Below are 18,877 nucleotides of genomic sequence, written 5' to 3'. Positions count from 1 at the left end.
TGGTAGAGCACTTGCCCATGAAAAGCAAAGGTCCCGAGTTCGAGTCTCGGTCCGGCACACAGTTTTAATCTGTCAGGAAGTTTCATATCAGCGCACACTCCACTGCAGAGTGAAAAACTCATTCTAGTACCACTGGTTGCACACAGGTGCACCTGTCAAAACAGTGTGGGCAGTGCTTACACACAACCCGCCCACCTGTGACATCAATGGAGGAGAGAGTGTATGGATTGCCATTACTTGACCCATGCACTAAAGGAGCAGAGTACCATTGGAGGAAAGTGTGCGAGAGTATATTATGCATGGCTGGTACTATTAGCAGCCAACAGAGGCCGTGAGGTGTCTGCGAGGTAGACCAATAAACCTACACATTTGACGACTGTCTGGCGATAGCATGATCACCATTGCAGAGGCTGCACAGTGTTCTCTGTTGCCAAGGGGGACACAGAGAAGTGCTCATTTGTGCCAGCCTTGTCCAGAAACCTACTACTGATCACACTTTGGCATATTGAAATAAGAACACATCTTGGTATGACTGCCTGCATCAAGAGAGGGTCCACACATGCTGTCTAAGATAGGTTTGCAGAACTTCGGGTGTAGGCAAATGGTGCATCATACATGACCAGTGTATGACCACTGGCAGCTGCGACGACAAGCCCAATCCCCTTTACCCCTCAATGGCAGACTGCCGGGGTGCTGCCCCTAGGAATGTTGTGTTTGGGACGTGGCAAGTGTCAATTTTAAGTGCAGCAGAATCAATAATATTGCTAGTGGCTTTCCTTCAATGGAATTTAGATTTACATAGTTGCTGGCAATTATATTAATTATGTTGTCATTTTTTACATTGAATTCCTTGTTAATGACTCAGTTCAGTTTAAATCTTCAAGTCTTGATGCAATTAAATGGACAATAATAATTTTCTGAATAGGTATGAAGGATCTTTTAGTCTGTGTGGTTATAGAATGGAAGGACTCCTGATAACAACATTCTAAATCTGAAAATTAATTATTTGTCAGTTAAATAATTTGATTTTTGTTATTCTTGAAATATTGATGAGTTGTTTTAACCTTTTTTTCTTATTTTTCATTGTGTATGGTAATCATATTTTGCTTGTCATGTATTTTACCTGAGTGTCATTACTTATTTCATCATGTTGGTTCTTTTTTGCATAAGATGTCTAGTGTACTGTTTCCTTTCTATGATGCTCTAATTAATCTCATTTTGTATTTAATATTTTATTTCCCTTGTGATGTTTGCTTAGTATCATGTTTGCTTATTTTCTTAACTGAAGCACATTTGCATATTATTTTTTTATAGATATCCAGTAGTCTTGCTGAGCTGTGTTTCATTTTGGGTTAGACTGAATTGTCATAACTTGTCACATGAAGAGGATGATCATTCTTCTTCAAGTAAAAGAAGAACACAGAGTCAAAGTCAGTTTTGCTGAAGTTTCACTTAAATGCTGAAATCAATGCCACAGGATTAAATGATTAAAATGTAAATGTTAGTAGTATTAAGTAATGTTTCATGTTATAGTGCTAGTTGCCTGCTCTTAATGCTGATTTTTTGTTTAAAATTGTTTCTGTTTTTACAAAATACTTAATTTTTCTGCATTTGTGGCCTGAGATAAAGTGTGCTTGAGCATGTTCTTGCATGGCAAAACCACTCCCTGCACATTCTCATCTCCATATCTCTGGCACCTCAATTTACTGTGTCATTTGTAAATTTCCTCTGGTATCTGAGTGCATTCATATCAGCCACAGTTTACATATTTTTCATGTTTTATGCTAAACTGTCTGCTAATCATTCATTTCAGATGCTCTTGTGCAAAGTCCATTAAGTTTTGCCACTTCTGAATCCCACATTCATGTTTACAATGTCTCGGTGCTATATCTCTCTGTCCCTGCCCTTTCTTTTACCTCCTGGAAAAATAAAATGTGTGTGTGTGGTGTGGTGTGCAATTATGAATATTATGTGTATAACCATGGGAATAAAGTAGCCTGCTACCGTGACAGTATGGCCAAGTTTAGTAGATGCTTAGTGGGTAGCAAAGAGGTTTCTGTTAACCTTGGTGGAACCTTTTGTGTAGGTTGGTAAAATACAGAAGGCCTGCTCTCTGGTCACTTCCATTGTATTCAGGCTTTCAATAACTCAAATTCATCCCGTGCCCCACCCAGAGCTCATCCTACAACACTTCCTTGTGCAATAATTAAATACAGGCCATTTTTTTCCATAAATTATGAATTGCTTAAATTATCCCAAGGTCAGATAGTTTGGATCTAACATTATTAAATGCATGGCCTTAACTACCAAATCAGAGCCAAGGCTATTCAGGTTGCAGCTGCAGTCTTTAGGTGAACAGATTCCCGTGAAGTATGTGATCTAGCGGTAGCAGCAATGATTGCCCTGTTTCTCTGTTTAATACAGCAATCTTTTACACATAAAGTGGTAACATTTTACCTTGTTGGCATGGCTCCTTGACTGTGGTGGTCAGTGCTCAGAACACGGTACTGTGGCTAAAGACACTGTTTGATTCATTACAGTTCATAGATGTTCACAGATGTTAAGAGATTTCAAAGATTATACAATGAGTGATATAAATGTTAATCATTAAATAATTTATTTACAATTTATATTTTTCTATGTTATACACATTTGTTCAAATGAAATCATTACTTTATTTTCAAAATTAGAATTTTATAATGTAATTAGAAATATTAAAAAAATAATAATATCTGGTTCAGATGTGAAAGAAACACTTGCACAAGTGTTAGTTACACAAACATTACTTCAAAAAAAGGAAACTGTGATGTTATAACTGAGCTCTTCCAATGAAAATTACAAAATGAACTAATCAATAGCATATCATGATATCAAAACAAACTCCCATTTTTCTTAAATACATTACAGTGTCTTCAGTAGTGTTTTGCCTTCTGAAGACAGGATGCAGCACACTTCAGTACTGCTACTGTGGCATTCTCTGCCATAGATCTCTCAATATGCTCTTCCAACCTTGACAACATTATAACTGGAAAATGCACAGTGATTTGGACTCCAGTTATCACTTCTCCATATCAATTAATGTCAAAGGCCAAACTGTACTCAAAGGTAATCCACCAAAGTGGATTCTCATAAGTGCCAGCTGAATGCTCTACAGCCAGTTGGATGTGGTTGGGCACTGAGACACCATCTGGGAATTGTTGTATCATGTTACAATGGTGCTCTACCAAGACTTTGATGTATCCATCTCTATGTCTTCATGCCCTGGTGGAATGAAGATTGCTATTCTGAAATTAGGATGCCAAACAACCACAGTGAACCTCGTAACTTTTCAGGTGGTACTGTATTAATCATTGAGGAGAGTCATATGAGATCAAGTCCTAAGTCAATAAATTATTCCACTAGAGCAGTATAACTATTGGAAGCCATCAGCATGATTTTCTGGATGCACAGTGGGCCACCTAGAGAACCTGCACTGAAGTGTAATCTTTCCAAATTATACCATTCCACTAGTGCAGTATAACTATGGGAAGCCATCAGAATGATTTTCTGAATGCACAATAAGCCACCTAAAGAACCTGTACTGAAGTGTTATCTTTTCAAATTATACCCAGAGACATCATCCAGAAAATGGTACAGCTATTTGCCAAGATTACTGCTATCATAAGCCTAAATCTGGAATCCCATCACCATTGCTTGTTTACAAAAAAATATAAGCATTAATTCTGAGTTCTATAACTTTCAGTTCTCCATGTGAGAATTGAATTCAGCTCACTCTGAGACCCATAATTCTGAACTCAGTAGTGATTAAAGTACACAATGCTGCAACTACTTAGAAAGAAATCACAGGATATCCTTCTAGAACTTTTTAATAAAATATGGCAGAGTGAAAGTTTTGCAAGGCATGGAAAGAGGCACTTTCGATCCACCTCATTACACCAGGAAAGAGCAAACATGCACCAGTAGTTATCAATGTGGCACCTTAACTAGCTGTGCAAGGGAGACCTTGGAATGTATAGAAAACAGTCACTTGGTCTGAATCTTAGAAATCAGGAAGCTCCTAAGTCTCTCTCATTGTGGATTCACGGGGTACTGATCCACCATGTAGACATAGATTATGGATGCACAGTTTATAAATCTCAAGCTCTTCACACCTCAAGACTACCATTAATTTATCCACATTAATGATTATTGAGGTAGGGGGTTGTGGATTGAAATACTTGAAGAAATTAAGTAACCAGCCACTTATTTGTATAGCTTTGTTTCATAGAAGGACGCATTTTGGGATATCACCTCCTTTTAACATTTATGATAAATTTAGATCTTCGTCATTATAACGCTTTTCTAGACTGCGATTTTGAATGTTGCAGCTGCCTTGTGCAAAATAACATGTAGTTTAGCTACCACATTTTACAAGTTGTCTATTTATGTTAAATTACTAGTTTTGTCCTGTAATTTGTAGCACCTTCTTCTGCCTTTTTATCCATAGCACAAACACTTTTATATTTACACATTACTGATGTAACAGAGTATTTTCCATGTGTCCAACTATTACCTTTGTTTATATTTACAGCTAAAATCAAGTTAAAGTCACCTTGCACATTCTAAGACTTGTGTTGAAGTCACTTATGATTATAGACTTAATATGGCTGTCCCTAAAACTACATACGTGGTTCTGTGTGATTACAATTTTTTTTTTCAATATAGAACATAACTGCTATAATCAGCCACAGCAGGTAAGTTTTTCTGCTGTCTTCCATAAGTACTGTCATCACACGGGTAAGGACTGGGCTAGTGACCTGACTGCAGGCAGAGTGAGCCTCTCTTTGTCACAGCACAGGGAGGGTGGTGGGTCCATCAATGCAGGCATCATTTACCTCCAAGAATGATCCCTGGGTACTCATTTGATCTCAGGCTGAGTAGACCTTGGGCCATTCAGGAAGGACTGGTATGGAGAAAAATCTCTGCCCTTTTCTCGAATTGCAAATGGGACCTGCAGTGCCAGAGTTCAGTTCTCTACTTACTAAACCACCAAGCCTACATCACATATTCCACACAAAGTTAAAAGATTGACATATTGAATGAACATTTTTGGATGAGTAAAGTAGGAAGTAAATGACATGTTACACAGAATTATTGAATTGTCAAACTGTGAAGGAGACAAAATCATAATCTTTTATTTATCATTAGTGCTGTATTTTTGACAGGGCTGTATGTCTGTTGTTAGGTGTACTTATGCTGAGATCTAGGAAATTTAAACATTTGATTCTCAGGGGTTCAGCAGTGAAGATGATATTCTGATGTGTTGTGTTAACCTATTCTGTAGTAAGTTTGTTTTTTGTGATTTAGAATTACTAAATGAAAAGAAGAGCAAGCAATGAGTTGGGAGTGGTAAGGTAAAATGGAAATGTCGTGTGACGAGGGCCTCCCGTTGGGTAGACCATTCGCCTGGTACAGGTCTTTCGATTTGGCGCCACTTCGGCGACCTGCGCGTCGATGGGGATGAAATGATGATGATTATGAGGACAACACAACACCCAGTCCCTGAGCGGAGAAAATCTCCGACCCAGCCGGGAATCGAACCCGGGCCCTTAGGATTGACAGTCTGTCACGCTGACCACTCAGCTATCGGGGCGGACAGTGGTAAGGTGCCAGGCCACAAAAGAAACATAGCATGTCACACAGAAAAGATAAATTAATTTTATTTAACAGTTTGTGTAAATTGTTACTGTGATTTCAAACACATGAAATATGCAAGTTCAAATGAATGCAGTTATTTGTAACAATCCAAAAAAATCAGCAATAAACTTTGAATACTTCAAATTCGATCAACATTAAACTGAGATTTCAAATTGTGACCTTGTGTAGAGCTTCATTCCACACAGGTGGCTCTATCTCAAAATAAATTTAAGAAAGCACAGTACAAATTCAGGAACTACAAAACAGACACAAAAATGTTTCAATCTGCAAATGTTCCAGAATAATACATAACACATGAATAAACATTTGGTTAATACCAATGGAAATTCCAGGATGTATAGTATATAAAATAGAAAAACATTAATCACTCATCTGTAGCTGGCATGCTGACTTATGTGTGGTCCACAGAACTATGCAACAGAAACAGTATTTTACTAGTTTTCAAGCTCTTTCTCTAGTAAAAGTACACACAATCATGCACACAACAACACAGACACACAAATGCACATGTATGTGGCCACAGACGCTTCCAACAAAGCAAGGCAATAGCTTAGCAAAACTTTTCTCTGCTTCCTTGCACTGGACCCAAAAATTCTTAATGAAAACAGGATGCCCAATCTCCAATAAGTATGTCACCTACACTCATATGTCTGGGCCTCCCACCTGTGTGCAAAATGAATGTTATTAATTGCCTTCTTCCAGTTTCTTTTAGTGCTGTCAGAATTAGTTTCCTCAGGGAGGAGGTCATTGATATCCAGTGGTGGGCTATCAGAGAGTTAATTGGGTACGCAAGCATTAATTCTGCAAGACTCATGCACAGTGGAACTGAAATCAAAATAAAGTCAGTTGATGGATTTATCCCATTTATTCTGAGATTATCTACAATAAAGTATCAGCACCAATTTCAGGTTCTGATTAACACATTCAGAAAATAACAGTTGAGTGTAGAATGGGATGGCTCTGATAAGTTGTGTGGCACTAGCAAAACAAAATTTCTTAAATTCCCTAGAAGTGAGAGTAGGTGCATTATCACTAACTAATGTCTTGGAGGGTGGGGGAGGCAATTTATGACAATATTTTATCAAGATGCTTAACTGTCAAACCTATCTGTCATACACCTACTTTGGACAAGCCACACAAACTGAGTGAAAGCATCCACCACAACAAAAAACATAAAAGTACTAATTGCCACTCTTAATGCATGGAAGGATCCCTAAATAAACCACAAAGAATATATCCATCGGCCTCTCATCCCTATTAGAATGAAACAAACCATGACAAGAATTGGGCTTGTTCTTGGCAGACTGACATTCTTAATTTTCTGACATCTGAATTAAGGGATGGCTAGTTAAGGTGCTATTTAATCTTCCTTACGGTCTTAAAAGTACCCAAATGACCCCCACCTAAGGAGTAATGAAAGTACTTAAACACAGATGGGATTAAGTCTTTTGGAAGACAAATCTTGTAACTCCCCATTGTAGCAGATACAATAACATAGGAGACCTTTGTTAAGATGATACCCAGATACTTGCTTCCCACTAAGGAGCTGATCCTTAATGCTCCTGAGTGCTTGATCCCAATCCTGCTGTTCCTTCAAACTCCTGAAAGTTGATGGAATTTTTGCTAGTATAACTGCAGTACACTGAAAATTAACACCTGACTGCATGATCTAGGCAGACTCCTGATCCCCAGTAAACATATAATTTAGCACATTGGCCATCTGGTTGTCAAAATCATTTAAGTGTTTTATAGCAAACTGGAAAGCTGGAATTCAAACAACAGAATGCTATCCTACCATTATTGCAGGGCCTAGCTGGTACCCAACACAGTCTTGATTGTTTCTAATTAGAAATATCTATGCTCCAAAAAGAACTTAAATGTTTTAGGCCAAATAAAACTGACAATGCTACCAACTAATATATGGATTATTTAACTTCTGTTGCTGAGAGAGCCATTGACACTCACAACCAGCTGATGATCTCCATTACATTATTGTGACTGGATGGCAGCAACTCCAGGATTGGAGGCATTGATCTGGAGAATAACCTCATGTTGAAAATTAGGAATGGCTAGCATAGAGGCATTTCTGAGTGCATGCCTCAGTGCATCAAAAGCTCATTGCTCAGTATATGACCACTGAAACAGATCTCCCTTATGACAAAGCTTGTTTAAGGGGTGGCTGGTTGAGTGAAGTTGATAATAAACTTCCTGGAAAAGTTTAACACCGTGATGAAGTGTGTAACTCCCTTCCTATCCCAGGGAGGGGGAGGGGAGGGTCAGAAAATTTTATAATGCCCTTGGTGTGCTCATTATCAATTTTGACACCACTGGCTGAAACTAGATGACCCTAAAACAAATCTTGGCAAGGACTAAATTAACCTTTGTAGGTTTCACTGTTAATCCTGTTTCCCTAAAACAAAACAACACCTGCCTAAAATGTTGAAGGTACTCATGAAATGTCTTAATGTAAACAACCACATCATTGAGGTAATTATACAGGGTGGTCCACTGATCATGACTGGGCCAAATATCTCACAAAATAAGCGTCAAACGAAAAAACTACAAAAAATGAAACTTGTCTAGCTTGAAGGGGGAAACCAGATGGCACTACGGTTGGCCCGCTATGTGGTGCTGCCACAGGTCAAACAAATATCAACTGTGTTTTTTAAATAGGAACCCCCATTTTTAATTACATATTCGTGTAGTACGTAAAGAAATATGAATGTTTTAGTTGGACCACTTTCTTCACTTTGTGATAGATGGCGCTGTAATAGTCACAAACATATGGCTCACAATTTTAGATGAACAGTTGGTAACAGGTAGGATTTTTAAATTAAAATACAGAAGGTAGGTACATTTGAACATTTTATTTTGGTTGTTCCAATGTGATACATATACGAAACTTCCTGGCAGATTAAAACTGTGTGCCCGACCGAGACTCGAACTCGGAACCTTTGCCTTTCTTTCAGGAGTGCTAGCTCTGCAAGGTTCGCAGGAGAGCTTCTGTAAAGTTTGGAAGGTAGGAGACGAGATACGGCAGAAGTAAAGCTGTGAGTACCGGGCGTCAGTCGTGCTTCGGTAGCTCAGTTGGTAGAGCACTTGCCCGCGGGAGGCAAAGGTTCCGAGTTCGAGTCTCGGTCGGGCACACAGTTTTAATCTGCCAGGAAGTTTCATATCAGCGCACACTCCGCTGCAGAGTGAAAATCTCATTCTGATACATATACCTTTGTGAACTTATCATTTCTGAGAACGCACGCTGTTACAGCGTGATTACCTGTAAATACCACATTAATGCAATAAATGCTCAAAATGATGTCCGTCAACCTCAATGCATTTGGCAATACATGTAACGACATTCCTCTCAACAGCGAATAGTTCACCTTCCGTAATGTTCGCAAATGCATTGACAACGCGCTGACGCATGTTGTCAGGCGTTGTCGGTGGATCATGATAGCAAATATTCTTCAATTTTCCCCACAGAAAGAAATCCGGGGACGTCAGGTCCGGTGAAAGTGCGGGCCATGGTATGGTCCTTTGACGACCAATCCACCTGTCATGAAATATGCTATTCAATGCCGCTTCAACCGCACGCAAGCTATGTGCCAGACATCCACCACGTTGGAAGTACATTTCCATTCTGTCATGCAGTGAAACATCTTGTAGTAACATTGGTAGAACATTACGTAGGAAATCAGCTTACATTGCACCATTTAGATTGCCATTGATAAAATGGGGGCCAATTATCCTTCCTCCCATAATGCCGCACCACAACATTAACCTGCCAAGGTCGCTGATGTTCCACTTGTCGCAGCCATCATGCGTTTTCCGTTGTCCAATAGTGCATATTATGTCAGTTTACATTACCGCTGTTGGTGAATGACGCTTCGTCACTAAATAGAACACGGGCAAAAAATCTGTCATCGTCCCGTAATTTCTCTTGTGCCCAGTGGCAGAACTGTACACAACGTTCAAAGTCGTCACCATGCAATTCCTGGTGCATAGAAATATGGTACGGGTGCAATCAATGTTGATGTAGCATTCTCAACACCAACATTTTTGAGATTCCCGATTCTCACGCATTTTGTCTGCTACTGATGTGCAGATTAGCCATGACAGCAGCTAAAACACCTACTTGGGCATCATCATTTCTTGCAGGTCATGGTCGATGTTTCACAAGTAGCTGAACACTTCCTGTTTCCTTAAATAACGTAACTATCCGGCAAACGGTCCGGACACTTGGATGATGTCGTCCAGGATATCTAGCAGCATACATAGCACACGCCCGTTGGGCATTTTGATCACAATGGCCATACAGCAATGCGACCTTTTCTGCAATTGGTAAACGGTCCATTTTAACACGGGTAATGTTTCATGAAGCACATATCGTCTGCACTGGCGGCATGTTACGTGATACCACGTACTTATACGTTTGTGTCTATTACAGCGCCATCAATCACAAAGCGAAAAAAGTGGTCCAACTAAAACATTCATATTCCTTTATGTACTACATGAATATGTAATAAAAAAGGGGAGTTCCTATTTTTTTAAAAATGCAGTTAATATCCATTTGACCTATGGCAGCGCTATCTAGTAGGCCAACCATAGCACCATCTGGTTTCCCCCTTCAAGCTAGACGAGTTTTGTTCTTTGTAGTTTTTTCATTTGATGCTTATTTCGTGAGATATTTGGCCCAGTCACTATCAATGGACCACCCTGTATACACAACAAAACTTCAGTTCACACAAGATGGAATCTAGCAGACATGATAGGACTGCTGCTCCAGCTGACAATCCAAAGGGAACTGTGTTGAACTCAAACAAGTTCCAGTTCGTGCAAAAAGCAGTCAGAGGCTTAGATTCTTCAGCTAGAGTTATCTGATGGTACGGTTGATTTAAATCCAAAACAATGAAATAGTGGGCTCCAGAAAATCAAGTAAAGCACATGTGAAGTTCAGGTATGGGCACCGACTGCAAAACTACCTTCTGTTTAAGCACTCGTTAGTCCATGAGGCCTATAACCTTTAACATTGCCTTTGAAAACCAAAGACACTGGTGAGGCACATGGACAGGTAGAAGGCCTAATTAGGCCCTCTGGAAGCAATTTATCAATTATCTGCCTTAACTCATTCATTTTTGACAGCAATAATTGGTAAGGACTCACTGAAACCTGATCAGTAAGTTTGACCTGATAGCTGACATTGTGTTTATACCCTAGCATTCAGTCACAATATCCAGAAATTCATTTAATCACTTAATAACTGTTGAGCTTCATCTCCCTCCAAATGTTGGACATCAAACTGGAAATCACTCAAATCAGTACTATTAACTGAAGGCAGCTGACCATGACTATATACACTGAGATGAAAAAAGTCATGGGATGCTTCCTAGTGTTATATTAGACCACCTTTTGTCCAGCATGGTGTGTCAATGTGGCATGGTTTCAGCAAGTTATTGGAAGACCTCTGTGGAAATACTGAGCCATTCAGTCTATATTGCTGTCCATAACTGTGAAAGTGTTGCCAGGGCAGGAGTTTGCACTCAAATTGACCTCTCCATTACATCCCAAAATGTTAGATGGGAATCATGTTGGGTGATCTGGGAGGCCAAATCATTCACTCAAATTATCCAGAATGTTCTTCAAACCAATTGCAAACAACTGTGGCTTGATGACATGCCACTTCGTCATTCATAAAAATCCCATCATTGTTTAGGAACATGGAATTGATGAATGGCTGCAAATGCTCTGCAAGTAGCTGAACGTAACCATTTACAATCAATGACAGGTTCAATTGGACCAGAGGACCCAGTCCATTCCATATAAACACAGCCCACACCATTATGGAGCCACCACCAGCTTGCACACTGCCTTGTTGACAACTTGAGTCCATGGCTTCATGAGGTCTGTGCCACACTCAAACGCGACCATTAGCTCTTACCAACAGAAACTGGCACTAATCTGACCAGGCCATGATTTTCCAGTTTTCTAGGGCCAACCAATATAGTAACAAGCCCAGGAGAGGTGCTGCAGATGATATCACTTGCATAGGTCGTCCCCTGCCATGCCCCATTAACACCAAATTTCTCTGCACTGCCTGACAGAAACGTTTGTTGTACATCCCACATTGCTTTCTATAGTTATTTCACCCAGTGTTGCTTGTCTATTAGCACTGACAACTCTACCCAAATGCCACTGCTCTCAGTCATTAAGTGAAGGCTGTCAGCCACTGCATTGTCCATGGTGAGAGGTAATGCCTGAAATTTGGTATTCTCGGCACACTTGTGACACTGTGAATCTCAGAATATTGAATTCCCTAACGATTTCCGAAATGGAATGTCCCATGCATCTAGCTCCACCTACCATTCAAAGTTCAAAGTCTGTTAATTCTCATCATGCAGCCATAATCATGTTGGAAACCTTTTCATATAAGTTACCTAAGTACAATTAACAGCTCCGCCAATGCACTGCCCTTTTATCCCTGGTGTACATGATATGAACACAATCTGCATATGTGCATATCGCTATCCCATGACTTTTTGTCACCTCAGTGTAAATGATAATCCATACCTGGATTAAATTTGAAAGCAAACTTGTTTCTAGAGTAGTCTATGAAATTGCACCCCTAAAGTAAGCCAGTAGACAAATGTTCCATGACAAAGATTTTAATAAGGATTCCACTCATAATTAAGCAATGAAATACCTCTCTTGAAATCCAACAATCCACAAGGATGGCACAGATAAATGGTAGAGATGACTAACTGATTTCACTTAACTGGTTACAAAGCTTGGGTGACCACCCTGTTTGTCTAACCCCACCATGTTTCTGAAAACGTCATCTGTCCAGGGGTGACTGCAAGGAAGAGGGGTGGGGGATGGGGGGGGGGGGGGGGGGGGGGGGAAGGGCGGTAGTCGGGACATCTGCCCCTAGTGAGAATTCACTTAGTTCACAAATAAGAAAAAGGACCTGTCACCACAGGAATTGATTCTTATGATCTAAACTACCTTGAAATTATCCCAAAATTACAAATATCACTAAAATGGCCTAAAAAGGATATACAACATAAGTAAAGTAAGAACACTCCATGACCATGGTGTAGTTATAAATGAAGGAAAGTGCCAACTCAGAAAGAATGAGGTAACATTTTTAGGACATTCTGTGGGCAAGTCGGGGATTAGACCTACTGCTGAGAGAATTGGGGTGATCAGATCTATTACAAGGCCAATGATCTTCAAGGAGTTATGAAGGTTTCTTGGTACCATAAATTTTTATAGACAGCTTGTACCAATAGCAGCACAGTTAGAAGCTCCCCTGATAGATGCACTCATTGGCAAACAGAATCACGGACAACATGCTCTCGAGAGGACCCTGCAATGCAACAGGCTTTTGACAATATTAAGGACAGTTTAGAACAAGCAGTAACATTAGCACACCTTGTTGAAGGTGCACTTCTATCTGTCACAGCAGACACAAATGATTTAGCAATTGGCACTGTTTTGCATCAGCAAATCGATGGACAATACCCCCTATGCTTTTCCCCAAGAAAGCTTACTGCTTCTCAATAAAAACAGTCAGCTTTTGACTGTGAATTGCTGGCAGTTTATGAAGCTTTCTGTTGCTTCAGAGTGGATATTGAAGGTCATGAATTTACAATGTTTACGGACCACCAACCTCTGGTGGAAGCGATCAACAACCCTAGCAAGAAATGCCCCCCTCATCACTTCTGGTGTTATACTTAATAAGCCAATTTTGTATGGATGTAGTCCACATCAGTGGTACCAACAACATGGTATCTGATTGATTCTCCAGAGTCAATTCTGTATCTGTTGATCTCAACTTCCAGGATCTAGATACAGCATAAGATACAGACGAGGAGCTCCAGAAATTTCTCAAAGACAATACTACCTGTCTAACATCACAGTGCAAGGATGTGGATGGCTCAAGGACCTACATCTGGTGTGACACTTCATAACAGTGCAGCAGACCTTTTGTACCTAAAAGTTGTAGAAGAACTATTTTCATGCACTTACACAGGTTAGTTCAAATGGTTCAAATGGCTCTGAGCACTATGGGACTTAACATCTGAGGTCATCAGTCCCCTAGAACTTAGAACTACTTAAACCTAACTAACCTAAGGACATCACACATATCCATGCCCGGGGCAGGATTTGAACCTGCGACTGTAGCGGTCGCTCGTCTCCGGACTGAAGCACCTAGAACTGCTCGACTACACCGGCCGGCTACACGGGTTAGTCCACTGGAAAATTCACCTATCTCTCAAACTTATGATGCACCATTAAGTATGGCCAAATGTTAAAAGAGATTGTAAATCACGGACACAAGCTTATATTGATTGCTACAGAATTGAGACTGGAACACATGCACACTCATCTTTAGGACAAATTGATATACCTTCAGGCCAACTACAACATGTACATCTCATCTTGGTGGGCCCCCTCCCTTTTCCATGGAGATAGAGACACATACTACAGCTATTGATAGGGTGTCCAGATGGGTAGAGGCAATAACTTTGAAGATTTCACTGCAGAGTCCACTGATAAAGTTTTTATTTATATTTGGATTAGCCAATTTGGGTACCCAGCAGCTATTCTTAATGAATAGGCCATCAATTCGAATCGGCTTTGTTCATGGCCTCTGCAGATTATGCAGCATGCAATGCTTCCACACAGCTGCCTACCACCTTCAAAGCAATGGACTAGTAGAGCAATGGCACTGTACATTGAAGGCAGCCTTCATGTGTCATAGAGGAGATTTAATAGATTCACTGCCTTGGGTCTTATTGTGAGTGAGATCCACTTTCAAAGAGTATTTGCAAGCTTCACTAGTGGAGATTATGTACAGATAAGAGCTCACACTACTCATTGGCAGTACTGGTCAAACTGGAAGAAGTACCGGTGTCAACGCTCCGACCTGATTTCAAACAGAGGGTGAGAAAACACATGGCTCAACTCCCATGTCACACAGTCACGGGTTTCCCAAGGTCTTTGTACATAATGATCTTAAGCAGGGCAAATTAGTTATATTAAGAGAAGATACAATTCACCAGTCACTTCAACAGCCATACACTGTGCCAAGGTGGAAAGATTTTTGACATATCACTTCACAGGAAGCACACCAGTGTTTCTATTCATCACCTGAACCCAACGTGGATCCTGCAAAATAGTACCACAGACCAGGAGCCACACTAATCAGCAGAGATGCAACTTCTGCAAGATATTAGGATGAAAGACCCCATCACCCCACACCAGCAGACCACTCTTGACCAGACCCTTCGGTTACAATGAGAGCCGCAACACAGTCATGCTATGGTCGCTGGCACAGTTCTCCAGCTCAGCTGTAGGATTTTTACATGCCGTAGTGGGGCATTTCCCTGGCTGAAGTGTTATCAGATACTTGTGTTTACTGTAATGTAACACATATAGTGATTGTTTCTTAAGTGTTTGATAGTGCCTACATGTGTATCCCTTTCAACATGTATTAGGTAGTGTCATGTTTTCCTTCCTCACTTTGCCAATTGTACTTTCACATTGTTGTTGTTTTATCTCTCTCTCTCTCTCTCTCTCTCTCTCTCTCTCTCTCTCTCTCTCCTGTTACTATATTGGTCTCTCTGTGTTCATTCACATGGACTGCTCATGTTTTGTCTCCTTCTCAACAATTCATGTTCCCATGCTCCGCACTGCATGGGAGATGCTATGTGGCAACATGCTGAAGCAAACATTTCATAGCAGAAGAAATTGATCACTAAAGGATCGATAAAAATGGAAAACTTTGATTCTTCCCAAACAAGGTTAAGAATGAAGAGAGCTTTTTGGTTTACTCTCATGGGATGTACAGGATTCTGGTGAACAAGTCCAGTTATGTGATACACACAAAGTGGCAATAAAGTAGTTGATTGCTAAATTGTGAGTGTCGACTGCTTATTACTGACTCTCAGTGACTTGTTAATGACATATGCATTATACTGTGTGTATATCCTACATTGCTAGCAAATAGATGTATCACTCCATGACTGCAATCATGATAGCCAAAACTGGCCAGCAGCAGTAGCTGGGTGTCTCCGTGGGAGGACATGCCATGAGTCATGAGCAGCAGGCGGCGACTGCCCATATAGATGTGTTTGATGGAATGGTTTGGATTCTACTGTCTGTCACTGGACCTCTTTGCTCACCATTCAGTTCTGTACACAAAATGGCTCAAATGGCTCTGAGCACTATGGGACTCAACTGCTGAGGTCATTAGTCCCCTAGAACTTAGAACTAGTTAAACCTAACTAACCTAAGGACATCACAAACATCCATGCCCGAGGCAGGACTCGAACCTGCGACCGTAGCGGTCTTGCGGTTCCAGACTGCAGCGCCTTTAACCGCACGGCCACTTTGGCCGGCTTCTGTAGACAGATCTGTGCTGTGTCACTATTGATAGCTACAGTCACCTCCTGTCAGTTGGCACTGCACTCTATTGTGATGGTAGTTGAGTATTTTCATCATGAAATTTCTCACACAAAATGGTTTTATCCTGTCATATATATTTTCCATGTTTTTCGTAGTTGCAATTCACCTTGTCACTTTATATCAATGCTTTTAGTTCTCAAATGTGTTTGATGCATGCCCAGTGTACATAAAATTTTGCGTGTTTGGTGTAACTGTGCTGGCTAGTAGGATTACTACCTCTTTGATTTGTCAGTTTTCATACAGAACATATGTGTGGTTTATAGGTTATTTTCAGCTTATGTAAACTTTGAACCCCTTTCATTTTTGAATATGGGTTAAAGCACAAGAGTACTTCCTGCATTTTTCATATTTCCCATCATTTCAATTTAGATCACATGGGCTGTGGCTGCAGCAGCTCTATTACAAACAGCATATTACTGGTGGAGATCAAAACTCCTATCCTCCACTTCTGTGTTAGGCAGATGAATTGACAGTATGCATGCTGCCAGTTATAGTTGGCCGATGGTTGTGCGAGTCCTGTGTGATACTGTGCCAGGCTCTGTGTCTGCTGCAGGCTGTCAGGCAATAGTGGCATGTTGATTAGAAGGAAACTTAAGGCAAATCAGCTCCACACTTAATTATTTAAACTATAATGTTAGGGGGGGAGGAGAGGGGGGTGTTTAAACATGCGGGGTGCACTGTTTTTAAACTTAAAACAAGAAAAACCAATGATTCTTTTAATTTCCTGCTATTTTAAACTTAGGACTGGATTCTATACTTCTAAACATTCCCTGCATAGCACAAATGGAAAGATCCAAACTTAGGGGATGTCAGAGGGGAATTGTTTAACCTTTGGACAGCTGGGCTAGCAGCATTTTTGAACTTAGGGAAAGTGGGTTCCTGTATTGAACAGAACAGAACTGAATTGAATTGAACTGAATGTAGGTCAGCCAGCAGGTTCAGGCTTGTTACTACCTGTTGGGTGAAAAACATATTTATGTAACCAACATGTTCAAGTTGGCATTCTTTGTATAACAGACAAAGGAAATGACTAGTGGTGGTATGGGGTATCCTCCACCATGCACCATAAGGTGGACTGCAGAGTATTGATGTTGATGTAGACGTAGATGTAGATGTAGATCTAGATCTAGATGTAGGCAAGCTTGGACCTGCAGGATACAAACACCTTTTGTCCCAACTAGGAATAGCAGACATGCTTGGACCTGCATGGGAGGAAAACATCCTATGTCTTGAGTGAGAGAATGCCCTTTGTCCTAGAACTGATACAGGGGCAGGAAGGTGACCTTGGGAGACAGTGCCCTTTGTCCTAGAACCACAAGCTCAGACTGGCAGGAGAAAAACATCTTTTGCCTAACAGGCAGGCTTCAACCTGCAGGGGAAACAAACATTCTTTGTCTAACATGAATAATCCCAGGGGAAAACCCAGGAAATCTGGCAACACTGCACAATGGGCTTGTATTCCAGATCAGCCATCCTGGATTGCCATCTTGGATTCTGTCATAAAGTTTGTGCCTGAAACTGAAGATCACCATCTTCAAGTTTCGAATTTCACATGCACATAACAATGCACCATCTTGGATATTTCAATGTCCCTCCAATTTATAATTAGGACAACAGCGCCGCTTCCACAGTCATGTCATAAGTGTGTGTGTGTGTGTGTGTGTGTGTGTGTGTGTGTGTGTGTGTGTGTGTGTGTGTGTGTGTGTGTGTGTGTGTGTGTAAGGGGGGAGGGGCACTAGCACAATTGAATTATTTTTTAATATCCCAAGGGGGAAGCGGGCAGAGCATTAGCACAATTAGGCTATTTTTTAATTTCCCACTATTTTTTGAATTTCTTGCCATTTTATACATAGGGCAGTTAACCTATTAGAGAATATCTGGCAATATTGTATGACATCATATGGAGAGAAGGAAATCTGTCAACAATGCCCTTGGGCCAGCAAGTGCTCTGTATACCTACTGACAATCCTTATTAGAAGTCACATGTTCCCTGTGTGTAAGTATATTCAGGACACCATTGGTCTGTTTAGGATGATGACAGACATCAACTCACATATCTGTATACAGGGTGTTACAAAAAGGTATGGTCAAACTTTCAGGAAACATTCCTCACACACAAAGAAAGAAAATATGTTATGTGGACATGTGTCCGGAAACGCTTACTTTCCATGTTAGAGTTCATTTTATTACTTCTCTTCAAATCACATTAATCATGGAATGGAAACCCACAGCAACAGAACGTACCAGCATGACTTCAAACACTTTGTTACAGGAAATGTTCAAAATGTCCTCCGTTAGTGAGGATACATGCATCCACCCTCCGTCGCACAGAATCCCTGATGCACTGATGCAGCCCAGGAGAATGGCGTATTGTATCACAGCCGTCCACAATACAAGCACAAAGTGTCTCTACATTTGGTACCGGGGTTGCGTAGACAAGAGCTTTCAAATGCCCCCATAAATGAAAGCCAAGAGGGTTGAGGTCAGGAGAGCGTGGAGGCCATGGAATTGGTCCGCCTCTACCAATCCATCGGTCACCGAATCTGTTGTTGAGAAGCGTACGAACACTTCAACTGAAATGTGCAGGAGCTCCATCGTGCATGAACCACATGTTGTGTCGTACTTGTAAAGGCACATGTTCTAGCAGCACAGGTAGAGTATCCCGTATGAAATCATGGCGGTGAATCGAGGAAGTACAGTACATACTGACGAA

This window comes from Schistocerca serialis, chromosome 3 (genome assembly GCF_023864345.2).
Source record: "Schistocerca serialis cubense isolate TAMUIC-IGC-003099 chromosome 3, iqSchSeri2.2, whole genome shotgun sequence".
Lineage (NCBI taxonomy): Eukaryota > Metazoa > Arthropoda > Insecta > Orthoptera > Acrididae > Schistocerca > Schistocerca serialis.
Note: the sequence above shows the minus strand (reverse complement) of the source record.